This window comes from Erpetoichthys calabaricus, chromosome 8 (assembly GCF_900747795.2).
Source record: "Erpetoichthys calabaricus chromosome 8, fErpCal1.3, whole genome shotgun sequence".
Classification (NCBI taxonomy): Eukaryota; Metazoa; Chordata; class Cladistia; order Polypteriformes; family Polypteridae; genus Erpetoichthys; species Erpetoichthys calabaricus.
The window spans coordinates 2,634,630-2,648,313 of NC_041401.2; the positions used below are offsets into that span (position 1 = coordinate 2,634,630).

General features: G+C 45.7%; 1 protein-coding gene across 3 annotated transcripts in view; it reads left to right on the forward strand.

Moving 5' to 3' along the window:
* The first annotated feature begins 1,564 nt into the window (after nt 1-1,564).
* Nucleotides 1,565-13,684, forward strand: part of LOC114655297 (protein FAM126B-like) — a 131,677-nt gene continuing 119,557 nt past the window's right edge. The window contains exon 1 of one of the 3 annotated variants that reach the window (XM_051930657.1): nt 1,565-1,814. The gene's annotated coding sequence lies outside the window, so the exon portion shown is untranslated. The remainder of the gene's footprint in view (nt 1,815-13,684) is intronic. The other 2 variants (XM_051930661.1, XM_051930662.1) reach the window with 2 other exon arrangements.

Sequence of the window (13,684 nt, forward strand, 5' to 3'; positions counted from 1 at the left end):
GAAGGACAAGCTCTTCAGGGGACCACAGACTGTCTAAGGGGATGGAAATACCTGGAAAAGCCAATCATAGAAGCCACCCTGTGAGAAGTGTGAAGAGGGGGTGCAGATACAGCACTTCATACTAAAAGGCCGTTCAGTCCTGATGTGGACCTTAGCCTTGGGTTGGTTCACAGAGTCCAGGGAAAATGTAGCAAACAGGGTGTCTCTGATCCGAGGTGGCCGAAGTGAGGCAGAGATGCAGGGTTCTGTGTGTAAGTGAAGAAATTTAGATAGATAGATACTTTATTAATCCCAAGAGGAAATTCACATACTCCAGCATTTATTTAGTCGGGAGTGCATGGAACCGCTGAACAGCAAAGTGGCAATAGCGGCCGCTGAAGAAGCCAATAGTCCTTTCCAGAGCCACACACCACCCATCTGGTGTAAAGTGGTCGATTCCATTCCTCTGTCTCTTGCACCCTGGGGTCGTTCCAATATATTTAAGTGCATCTCTTGATTTCCTGGATGTCTGCTTCAGATTTATAACCACAATTGTGCACATTTGTTTCTGTTACGAGGTTTTAATCTCAGGGTTGATAGCCCCTCCGATCCAGAATGGCATCAAGCAGGTTTACTAACGCCTGGTTGGATCTGAAGTCAGGGCAGCACTCCTTTCAGGTAACAGCCAAACATCTGTCCACTTCACATGGTGCCACTGCAGCCTCAATAGGATAAGCAGATGGAAAGTCAAGTGACATCCAAACCGAAGTGACTTCTGATAAGCAGACCGCGGCATGAACGATTAGCGCTTTGCATCGCGGGCATTTTAGATAGCTTAAAAGGGGAGAACAATCCTGGTTTTATGACTTCACACGCACCACACATGGGAGTCGTAATTTCTAACCTCTTCACTTGTTAGTCGAGGTGAAGATAACCAGATTGAGACCCCCAGTCCTTACGGAAGAAAATTGCCTACTGGCTGCAAGCAAGGCAAACTTGTCGCCACGGCAGCCCTGCGGAACGGAGGTGAATCTCCTCTCCTTCTTCTTTTCCCACTTCTGTGTGGGGTCGATGTGCTTGATTCTCCTTCTCCATACAGCTCGAATCTGCATCTCCTCCATAGTCAAACCTTTTTTCTTTTAAATCTCCTTTTACTTTCTCCGTCCACCTCCACTTCGGTCCCCTGGCTTTCTCTTCCCCATTCCCATCACTCTTTTGCCCACATATTCCTGGTCTGTCCTAACACACGTCCATACCTTTTCAATTTACTTTCGTGGAAGACTTTCCCATTTTTGTTTTGTTGCACCTCTGATTCGCCTCTGCTCTCAATGAACTGACAATCCAAGCGGATTTTAAACCCCATTACGTCGCCGTCGTGCGCTTTTTCACTCTAAACACACCCACAAGCCTTCCAATCCGAACGCCGCCATTGGAAGAGACGACACCAGCACCCCGCCCACCTGTTGTGGATAAAAGCAAGCGCCACATGTGACCACACCCACGGTGACGTGTCTCAGCACACCCAATCCGCGCACACCTTACTGCGCTTGCGCTCAGAACCCAATGGCAGTCTACGTTATTCAGGGGTGGGCCTGGAAAGCAGGAAGGAGGAGGGGACGTTCTTGGAGAGTCAATGAGAAGGTTCGGCGCTGCGGACCGAAGAGCTGATTGTCGTCCTCCGACGCGCTCCAGCTGAGCTTTAGGGAGCCGCCGGTGCTTCCGCAGCTGCTGCCGCCTTCGTCACCCCCACCACTTAAGCCTGAGGCAGGCTGAAGAGCCGACGCCGGAGATTTGCTGGTGCAGACGCAGCCCGAAGGACTCCTCGTCCATGACAGGTAGGATTCCGTAGCGGAGGACTGAGCAGGGCGTCTCTTCCAAGGGTGCACCGGCGTGTTGATTATTCTACAGGGCTTGGCTGATGATTGCCACATCTTCGCGTCTTTGGTTACAGGTGTAGCCGTGTCGTCCATACCTGTCGCCAGGTTTACGCACAGGGTGACAGATGAGCTCACGTGTACATCCCGTGCCACGTATGGGCCTTTTAAACACCCCGAGTGTGGACACAAGCTGGCCAGTGCGTGCACTTGAAGAAGTAAAATGCGGTGGGGACTGGACGAGCCGCCTGAACCGCCTGAGTACGGTGGCTTCTCCGGCAGTGAAGCCCTGATTTGTACTCATAAACTGAGGACGCTCATTGACTTTGCAGTGTGGCACCTGTCTTTTCAGCCTCCACGTAGTGCTGTGCAGTCTGGGGGGAGCGGTAAACTGGGAGTCACGTGGAGCCAACTGGGCACGAAAAGGCTGTAATGGATGACGAGTGAGGAAGAGATGGGCAACCAAGGGGGCATACCAACAGCGGGCATGGGAAGATCAGCCAGTTGTTAGCAGGACTTCCAGATTCACTAGAGATGGTGACTTCGTTTGTACAAAATCTTAATATTGTAGCTGATGATTTGTATTTTTCCATTTTAGAAATGCTTTTATTTTCTTGGCATAACTTGTGAAATAATGCAAAGTAAATAGTCTTTATGTGGTGCCTGTCCTAGTGTTTACGCTGCAATGCACTTTGCAAAGCGGGTTACTTTTTCTCTCTAATTTGGCACAGAGTTAGCGAATGTGGCTCAAATGCAGGCAGCAAAAGGTAATGGTGAGGGGAACTTTATTTTAGATTTAGGTGCTTGCAAATGGTGGCCAGCAGAGGTCATTGCTGAGGCCGCTGCTCTTTTTAATATACAGTACACTCACTGTGCAAATTCTGTCCTAATACTGGGCAGGGTCTCTCTTTCCCCTCACTTCCTTGTTTGATGGACTCTGCAAGATGTCAGAAAGTTTCCTCTGAGATTCTGGACCATGCTGACATGATTGCATCACATGCTTTCAACAGATATGTCGGCTGCATGTTTATGCCACTAATTTCCAGTTCTGCCACATTCCAAAGGTGTTCTACTGGATTCAGATCTGGTGACCTGGAAGTTCATTGAACTCATTGTCTTGTTTGTGAAACCAGTTTGCGTTGTGGCATGGCGCATTATCATGCTACAAGAAGCCATTAGAAGATGGGTAAATTATGGCCATGATGGGATGCACATGGTCAGCAGCGATACTCCTTGGGCCGTGGGATTCAGGTGATGATTGGTTGGTATTTAATGGGCCCAAATTGTGCCAAGAAAACATTCCCACACCATGACACTGCCACCACCACCAGCCTGGACTGTTAACACAGAGCGGGATGGCTTTATAGATAACAACATTAATTTCTATACCACATTTTCATACAAACAATGTAACTCAAAGTGCTGTACATGATGAAGAAAGAGAAAAAAGACAAAATAGATAAGAATTAAAATAAGCGAACACTAATTAACATAGAATAAAAGTAAGGTCAGATGGCCAGGGAGGACAGAAAAAATCTGCAGGGGTTCCAGGCTACAAGACCACCCAACCCCCTCCAGGCATTCTACCTAACGTCAATGACCTCAATCAGTCCTCATTGTATTCAGGGTTCTCATGGAAGAACTTGATGATGTTGGTCATGTGGACTTCTGGCCATGTAATCCATCAATGTAAGGACATCACGGTGCTTTGAATAGGTGCTGGTGGCGCAGATCACCACCACAGAAAACCAGAAAAAGAACAGACGAGAGACAAGGGGTTAGTACAGATTTTGAATCCAATGAATAATAATGAATTAATTGAATATACAGAGCATCAGGATTAAACTAAAGTGAAGCTATGAGAAGCCATGTTAAAGTAATGTGTTCTCAGCAATGTTTTAATGTCCTCCACTGTGTCGCAGGTTATTCCAGACGTTAGGTGCATAACAGCAGAAGGCCACCCACCTCACCACTTCTTTTAAGTTTAGCTCTTGGCATTCTAAGCAGGCACTCATTTGAGGATCTAAGGTTACGATTTGGAGTGTAAGGTGTAAGACATTCTGAGATATAAGATGGAGCAGATTATTTAAGGCTTTGTAAACCATAAGCAGAATTTTAAAGTTATTTCTAAATGACACAGGTAACCAGTGTAGTGACGCTAAGACTGGTGTGATGTGCTTGGATTTTCTTTTCTGAGTTAAGCTTCTGGCAGCTGCATTCTGCACTTGTTGTAATCGATTGATGTCATTTTTTTGGGTAGTCCTGAGAGGAGAGCGTTACAGTAATCTAGCCGACTGAAAACAAAAGCGTGAACTAATTTCTCCGCATCTTGAAATTTTATAAGAGGTCTAACTTTTGCTATATTTCTTAAGTGAAAAAGGCGGAGTGGTGGCTCTGAGGCTCGGGATCTGCACTGGCAATCGGAAGGTTGCCGGTTCGAATCCCGTAAAATGCCAAAAGGGACTCTGCTCTGTTGGGCCCTTGAGCAGGGCCCTTAACCTACAATTGCTAAGCGCTTTGAGTAGTGAGAAAAGCGCTATATAAATGCAAAGAATTATTATTATTAAAAAATGCTGTTCTAGTAATCTGATTAATATGTGATTTAAAATTCAGGTCAGAGTCAATAGTTACCCCTAAAGTCTTTACCTCCGTCTTGACTTTTAATCCTAATGCAAGTTTATTTCTAATAACTTCATTATATCCATTTTTTGCCTATCACTAAAATTTCTGTTTTGTCTTTATTTAGTTTGAGAAAATTACTACCCATCCATTCAGAAACACAAGTGAGACATTGTGTCAGTGAATCAAGCGAGTCGGGGTCATCAGGCGCTATTGATAAGTATAGTTGTGTGTCATCAGCATAGCTGTGGTAGCTCACGTTATGCCTTGAGATAATCTGACCTAACGGAAGCATGTAAAGATTCATGCTGTTGGAGCAAACCATCCATGTGCCTCAGCAGAAATCAAGATTCCTCAGACCAGGCTACATTTTTAACTGTCGAGTGTTGGTGACCATGTGCCCACTGTAGCTTCAGCTTCTGTATTTGGCTGACAGGAGTGGAACCCGATGTGGTCTTCTGCTGTTGTAGTCCATCTGCCTCAAGGTGCGACATGTTGTGCATTCTGAGAAACATTTCAACTCCCCACAGTTGTACAGACTGATTATGTGAGTTACTGCAGCCTTTCTCTCAGCTCAGACTAGTCTGGCGATTCTCCTCTGACCTCTCATCAACAGAACTGACATTCACTCACTGACATTTTTGTTTTTCTCGCCTTTCTGAGTTAACTCTAGAGACTGTCATGCGTGAAAATCCCAGGAGATCAGCAGGTATAGAATTACTCGCACCAGCCTGTCTGGCACCAACAATCATGCCAAAGTTCAAAGCACCAAGATCACATTTTTCCTCAATTCTGGTGTTTGATGTGAACATGAACTGACACTCCTGATATACATCTGTGGTGTGAATGAACAGGTGTACAGGCGTTCCAAATAATTTGTTCAGTGAATGTAAATCAGCAGTCTGACAAGAATTTAATGAACAAGCTGGTTAAGTTCGCAGAGGATCCCATACTGAGTGGAAGAGCACATATTGGAGAATCTGCTAAACTGTTATAGAGGAACTTGGACAGCACATATCCTTGGATTGGGGTTAGTGAAGGATGACATTTGATGTAAGGAAATGCAAAGTATTGCACATAGGAAGTAGAAATGTTAGATTAGAATACACGGTGGGTGGTCTGACACTTTATAGTACCCCTTATGAGAAGGACCTGGGAGTCATAGTGGTCTGGTCACCATCTACAGTACATCCAGACAGTGGACAGAAGCGATCAAGAAAGCAAAATTGGTTGTTAAGGTATATAGCGCCTGGATGTGTGGAGTACAAAAAAGTTATAATGCACTAGTGAGGTCTCACCTGGAGTACTGTGTGCAGACCACCCAGGCTGATTCAGGGCTGGGCTGAGAGGTCTTGAGCTGTGAGGAGAGACTGAAGGAGGTAAGCTGTTTTGGCATAAGCAAACAGAGAATAGGAGTGGACATGATACAGTAGAAGTGTTCAAAATTACAAAGGGAATTAGTTCAGTGGATCAAGACGGTGACCTTAAAATGAGTTCAATAAGGTTGGAAACTTGTTAAGGATAAAATTCACACAAATGTTAGAAAGTTTTGTTTCATGCTAAGAACCACAGAATCTAGAATAAGTGCACAAATAGTAGGGCGGACAGGAGGACTTTAGAGACCTTCAAATCTCAATTACCGTATATACTCGGATAAGTCCGGCCTTGATTTTACTGTGTGATTTCCGGTATTTTATAATGTTGGTCGTATAAGTCCAATGCAGAAAACTCACTCACTATTTGTCCAGGAGATTACGATATGCTAACGGCCACTTGTGAGAGTCACTACAGAGCAAACTGCCTTTTTGTTCTATGTATTGTGCCTACGTGACCACACGGTGATACCCAAACTATTCCGAAGTGATGTTTGCACTGATTTGTGTTTTTGATATCTCACACACTCATACACCTTTAAGAGCATCCCTTATCTACGATGGAGCGTTCGATCAGAAGAAAATATGAAGCTGGTTTTCAATTAAAAGTTGTTGAAGTGGCGAAAGAAATTGGTAACAAAATTTGATGTGTCCGAGAAACTGGTGGGAGATTGGAGGAAGCAAGAAGTGCCATATTTTTTGAACGGGCGTATAAGTCGGGGTCTGATTTTTATGATCAATTTTTCAGGTTTTAAGACCTGAGTTATACGTGATGTCGCAATAACGAGACATCAGACAGAAAAAGGTTTGGGGCAGCCACCCGTATAATGAGGTATCCTGGCTGCAAAGTCGTATGATCAAATAAAGAGCACTGATGTGCTTACAACAGAGTCCACAACAAGACTGACACATAGGGAAAACGGTTAGACTTTTAAAGGGGAAGACAGGAAGTGAGGTCATATGGGTCTGGCTCAGGTTCATCTGCCATTGGTTCGAGCCCGGAGGTGTCATCACAGGGGCCGGAGCCGGTAAGGTCTTCTTCCATTGGCTTGGTCCCGGAAGTGACATCATGAGAGCCAGGTGAGATATCCTGGGATTGGTCTACAGGCAAGGGAAAAAAAGAATCGGTGCACTCTGCCACATCCCGACATGCCTCGGAACTGCCTTCCCTCGAGCCCTTTAGCTGCCTCCCATGCGCACGTGTGACAGTGAGTATATGCGGTAGATGTCCATCTTATTCACCTGATTATCCCAAATAACAAGTTCATTAGGCTGAAAGGCTGGTCCTTGTCACAAATTTTCTAATGTCCTCGTGTGGCCCTTCTTCATGTCTGATGCTGTCAGGAAAAGGTCCAGCCCTGTGATCTGAGCTGCATTAAGCAGGTTCAGTAATCAATGAGTAAAACACGTTTGGCTGACGCCTTTACTCAAGGCAACTTAAATATTTCAGATACAGTTGGTTCCATTTCTTTTGTTTTTCCAGTTAGAGCACAGGCAGGTGAAGTGACCTGCTGAGGGTCACACAGGGTCAGTAGTGGGATTTGAACCCACAGCCTCACACTGCCTGTCTGCCACTTGTTACTCACAATGTGCAAGTTACAGGTGATGAAAGGGTTAGGGAAGCCACAGTGTTAAATGAATGGTCTATGGCAGGGGTCACCAACTCTGGTCCTGGTGGACCACTGAGTGCCACTGACTTAATGAGTGCCCTGTTTGTGCTACTAATTAAGTTCTTGTGAAGTCATTTTAATTGAATTGCTTTTCCAATATTTATTCCTCTGAATTGCTTCATTTGTTTCCTTAAATGGCACCCAAACAGAAATGAAATATGACATGAGGGAGCTAACAGAAGACCAACTAAGTGAGGGCCTCAAACTCCAACCAATTTCACTCCAACCAGCTGCTTAATGATGTGCCAATTCTTGTTGTTAATTAAACCCTTTCTTTAATTCCATGGCTTGTTGCTCCTCTCATGGTGCATTAGCCTGGAGTCCTTCCATCCTTCTATCTACACTATATGGACAAAAGTTTTGGGACGCCTGACCATAACACCAACAGGAACTTTAATGACATTGCATTCAAGTAAAAAGACTTTGTAAGTAAATGGACGCTTGGTGGCGCTATTGCCCACCTTTTCCCCAACAGATAGATGCTCTGAACACACATTTAAAAGCACCAAGAAGTATTTTAATGTTCTTCTTAAATAGTGCCTCCAAAGCACCCAGCCACAACAAACAGGTAACACAATAATAAATCAACACAATACTTTTCCTCCTCTCCTCCCAGCAGCTCTGTCACACTCCGTCCCAACTCCGTCCCATAGACATAGAAGTACCAGACGCCTCATGACCAGCAGCATCGTACGTCAACATCGCCGCCATATTGCGAGTGGCACTGCTGTGTAGTGAAGTAATGGATAAAGATGCCTCACACATGTGCTGCTTGGGATTGTACAAACCGCTGTACGCTCCAAACCAGATTACAGGGATTACATTTCATAGTTCAGGCTGAGCAATTGCTTTGGTTATATTTGGCCATTAGAAAATCCTGTTTTATAATCTTAACTTTAGCTACGCCAGGCTAAGCTAGCAAAGCTATGCATTTATGTGCTCAACTAAGCCTCCAAACAACGTTTTGGCTAAACGTATTTAGTTACTAACTATGTAGATTGTTGTTAGCTGTTAACATTTCTCAAAGTTTGAAGGTTTCCCAAAGAAATCCACCTCAGGAAGCAGTGGGAGGTCAGGAAGCCCTTAGACGGGATTTTGAGAAAGCTGTCCTGGTGATGTGTGCCGTGCTAGTTTGGTAACAGATGCTGTACTGCCATCATATGATCAATGCTACCACTCGCTCACATTAAAAAACAAAGGAGGTTTGATGATTCCTTCTGAGGGTTCAGTCGAGGTGGTCAAAGTAGCTGAGCGTGTTATCCTACAGTCGACATTAGGACAAGCTGTCAGGGTATCTTTGATCAATCAGTTTGTTCGGGTTGAGATTGGTTCAGATGAAGGAGCACATTGAGGAAACACAGTTTGAAATTGACAACCATCATTTCATGCTACTGTCTTTAGTTGTGTCTGTCTTCCACAAACTAAGGCTGCACCAAATTGCCAGACTGAATACTCGCAAATTACAGAGTGGCAACACACGGAAAAAGCTACAGTGCATCCGGAAAGTATTCACAGCACATCACTTTTTCCACATTTTGTTATGTTACAGCCTTATTCCAAAATGGATTAAATTCATTTTTTTCCTCAGAATTCTACACACAACACCCCATAATGACAACGTGAAAAAAGTTTACTTGAGGTTTTTGCAAATTTATTAAAAATAAAAAAACTGAGAAATCCCATGTCCATAAGTATTCACAGCCTTTGCTCAATACTTTGTCGATGCCCCTTTGGCAGCAATTCCAGCCTCAAGTCTTGTTGAATATGATGCCACAAGCTTGGCACACCTATCCTTGGCCAGTTTGGCCCATTCCTCTTAGCAGCACCTCTCAGCTCCATCAGGTTGGATGGGAAGCGTCGGTGCACAGCCATTTTAAGATCTCTCCAGAGATGTTCAATCGGATTCAAGTCTGGGCTCTGGCTGGGCCACTCAAGGACATTCACAGAGTTGTCCTGAAGCCACTCCTTTGATATCTTGGCTGTGTGCTTAGGGTCGTTGTCCTGCTGAAAGATGAACTGTCGTCCCAGTCTGAGGTCAAGAGCGCTCTGGAGCAGGTTTTCATCCAGGATGTCTCTGTACATTGCTGCAGTCATCTTTCCCTTTATCCTGACTAGTCTCCCAGTCCTCATCCCCACAGTATGATGCTGCCACCACCATGCTTCACTGTAGGGATGGTATTGGCCTGGTGATGAGCGGTGCCTGGTTTCCTCCAAACGTGACGCCTGGCATTCACACCAAAGAGTTCAATCTTTGTCTCATCAGACCAGAGAATTTTCTTTCTCATGGTCTGAGAGTCCTTCAGGTGCCTTTTGGCAAACTCCAGGCGGGCTGCCATGTGCCTTTTACTAAGGAGTGGCTTCCGTCTGGCCACTCTACCATACATCCCTGATTGGTGGATTGCTGCAGAGATGGTTGTCCTTCTGGAAGGTTCCCCTCTCTCCACAGAGGACCTCTGGAGCTCTGACAGAGTGACCATCGGGTTCTTGGTCACCTCCCTGACTAAGGCCTTTCTCCCCCGATTGCTCAGTTTAGATGGCTGGCCAGCTCTAGGAAGAGTCCTGGTGGTTTCGAACTTCTTCCACTTACGGATGATGGAGGCCACTGTGCTCATTGGGACCTTCAAAGCAGCAGAAATTTTTCTGTAACCTTCCCCAGATTTGTGCCATGAGACAATCCTGTCTCGGAGGTCTACAGACAATTCCTTTGACTTCATGCTTGGTTTGTGCTGTGACATGAACTATCAACTGTGGGACCTTCTATAGACAGGTGTGTGCCTTTCCAAATCATGTCCAGTCAACTGAATTTACCACAGGTGGACTCCAATGAAGCTGCAGAAACATCTCAAGGATGAGCAGGGGAAACAGGATGCACCTGAGCTCAATTTTGAGCTTCATGGCAAAGGCTGTGAATACTTATGTACATGTGCTTTCTCAATTTTTTTCTCAACTTTTTCCAAGTTGTCATTATGGGGTGTTGTGTGTAGAATTCTGAGGAAAAAAATGAATTTAATCCATTTTGGAATAAGGCTGTAACATACCAAAATGTGGAAACAGTGCCCATTCATTCTGTAAAGCATTTATGAGGTCAGGCACTGTGATGTTGGACGAGATGGCCTGGCTCACGATCTCGGTCCACTCCAGTTCATTCCAAAGGTGTTTGATGGGGTTGAGGTCAGGGCTCTGTGTGGGCCACTCAAGTTCTTCCAGACCAAACTTGTCCCACCGTGTCTTTATGGACCTTACTTTATTTTCTGGGGCACAGCCATGTTGGGATAGAAAAGGACCTTCCCCAAACTGTTTTCACCAAATTGGAAGTATAGTGTTGTCCAAAATGTCTTGGTATGCTGAAGCATTAAGAGTGAGAGTAAGATGCCTGGCCCAAACCCTGAAAAACAGCCCACACCATTAGCCTTTCTACTCCAAATTTCACAGTTGGCAGAATACAGTCTGGTAGGTAACATTCTTCCAGCATCTGGCAAACCCAGACTCGCCCATCTGACTGCCAAATAGAGAAGCGCGATTCTTTACTCCATAGAACACGTTTCCACAACTCTATCCGACACTAGGCATTGGACTTGGAGATGTCAGGCTTGTGTGCAGCTGCTTGGCCATGGAAACCCGTTCCACAAAGCTCCTGCTGCTTTTATTAGTGCCAGTGGATGTTTGGAACTCTTCAGCTATGGAATCAGCAGGGCGTTGAAGACTTCTCAGTTGACCCTGCTTTGTGACTTTAGGTGGTCTTCCGCTTTGTGGCTGAGTTGCTGCTGTTAGTAAACACTTCCACTTTCCAATAAGACCACTCAAAGCTGACAGTGGAATATCCAGCAGGGATGAAATTTCACAAACCGGTGGCATCCTATCACAGTACCATGCTTGAAGTCGCTGAGCTCTTCAGAACGACCCATTTTGTTTCACAAGTGAGACTGCATGGCTAGCGGCTTGATGTTATACACCTGTGCCAATGGGTCTGATTGAAACGCCGGAATTCAGTAATTATGAGATGTGTCCCAATACTTTTGTTCATATACTGTATTTTGTAACATGGTTGTCCTCTCCATGGTCAGAAGCTGTCGGTGTCTCACAAAGGTGGATGTTGAGAGCCAACCACAGACAGGGAGGGTGCCAGGCCACAGCACGGCACCCTTAATACACTGGGCCTATTTAGTAAAGAGCTCTTGAGAAATGCAAATCCGTAGGGACCTGCGGTTCTTACATAACACAATGCCAGGTGGCCACTTAGGCCTCGTTACATTAATCACATGAAACACGGAGGAAGATTTGTAATAACAATAAGACTAATTAGCAAAGAAGTGATCATTCATACAGCCATTCATTCAAACATCTGGAGGCCCTGGCTTTCGATTTTCTTCTTCCTTCTCTTGTTGTGACAGGCTGAGCAGCTGGTTTTACTGTTTTTCTTGATTCTTTCAATATGGATGAAGGGTATGTTAATGGGCATCTCTTTTTTAACCTAGTGCCTTCAAGACGAACACTACCTCGGAAGGCTTTACATGCGCAGTGGGCAAGAAACTGAAATTCTGTCTATCATATAGTGCCTTTCACATCCACCCATCTGTTGATCAGTCGTTGTTTTCATAAGTTTACATACCCCTTTTAAAAATGAGTGGTCAGACAAAACCCCACTTTCTATTAAGGAACAGCGGTCAGATTCAGGTATTTATCGTCACAGAATTGTGTGTGTCCTTCAGTAATCGTCATGATAGCTAAAATCACGCAGATCTAAAGTTTAAATCCCCTTGAGCTTTTGGCCCGATAACATTACAGGAAGATGAAACATACGGGTTGTGACGGCTATGAGGAGTGCTGTAAGTATCGACACCTGTGCCTCGTTGGATTGTCATCGCTGGCTCTGTATAAAAACCGAGAGCCAGGCCTTTAATGACCTCGTGGGCATGGCCATCAGCAGTGTGTCTGTCTGCAGAGAGAGTGTCGACCTCGTCATTGAGGGGTTTACTTACCTGGGCAGTGACATTCATGTGACTCTTTCTATGAAGTCAGTAGATGGAGTGGGAGAGCATGGGGGGGGTCATGAGGTCACTGGAAAGGGGTGTGTGACGCTCCTGATATCTCAGCAAAAGGACGAAGGTCCAAGTCTTTAGTGTCCTGGTGTTTCCTGTCTTGCTATATGGTTGTGAGACATGGACGCTATCCAGTGACCTTTGAGCTGCATTATTTGTATGAAAATCCATCCATCCATTATCCAACCCGCTATATCCTAAGTACAGGGTCACGGGGGTCTGCTGGAGCCAATCCCAGCTAACACATGGCGCAAGGCAGGAAACAAACCCTGGGCAGGGCGCCAGCCCACCGCAGGGCACACACACACCAAGCACAATTTAGGATCGTCAGTGCACCTAAGCTGCATGTCTTTGGACGGTGGGAGGAAACCCATGCAGACACGGGGAGAACATGCAAACTCCACACACGGAAGCGAACCCAGGTCTCCTAACTGCGAGGCAGCAGCGCTACCCACTGTGCCACCGTGCCGCCCCTTGTATGAAAATGTGCTATATAAATAAATGTTGTTGTTGTTGAAGACTGGACCCCTGTGTCTCTCTGGAGAATCCTTGGGTACCATTGGTTTGACTTTGTGTTGCTCACGGAGTCCCGAGTGAGGCACATGACATGACGTGCACCGTGAGGGAGCGTCAGTTCCGGAACTACGGCCACGTGGCGCGTTTCCCCCAAGGGTGATCCAGCACATAGAATCCTTATTGTTGGGGACTCGAGTGGTTGGACCAGGCCAAGGGGACGCCCACATAACACCTGGCTGTGGAGGGTCATTTCCTGGCGGGTGGGACTGGACCGCGTGTCTCCTGGGAGGTTGCCAACCGGGATCCTGAGCTGATCCTGAACACACTGTAGCGGTGCATGCTCCCCAACTTGACTTGACTTGACTCTTGCCCTATGTGTATTCAGCACCTTTCCTCGGTGTCCTCACATATTTAAAGTTCTCTTCATTGCCACTCTGTCTCTCGAGCGAGTTCCCATAAAGCCTACTTCTCAGACTCTGTTGTTGTTTTTGCGGTGACTTTCTCGCCCGTTTGCTTTTATACTTTCCATCCTTGATGGTGACCCTCTCAGCGTGGCTCCCATGCTGTTTCTCCTCCTTGTGTGTCTCACACTCGCAAATCCTCTTTTGTGTCAC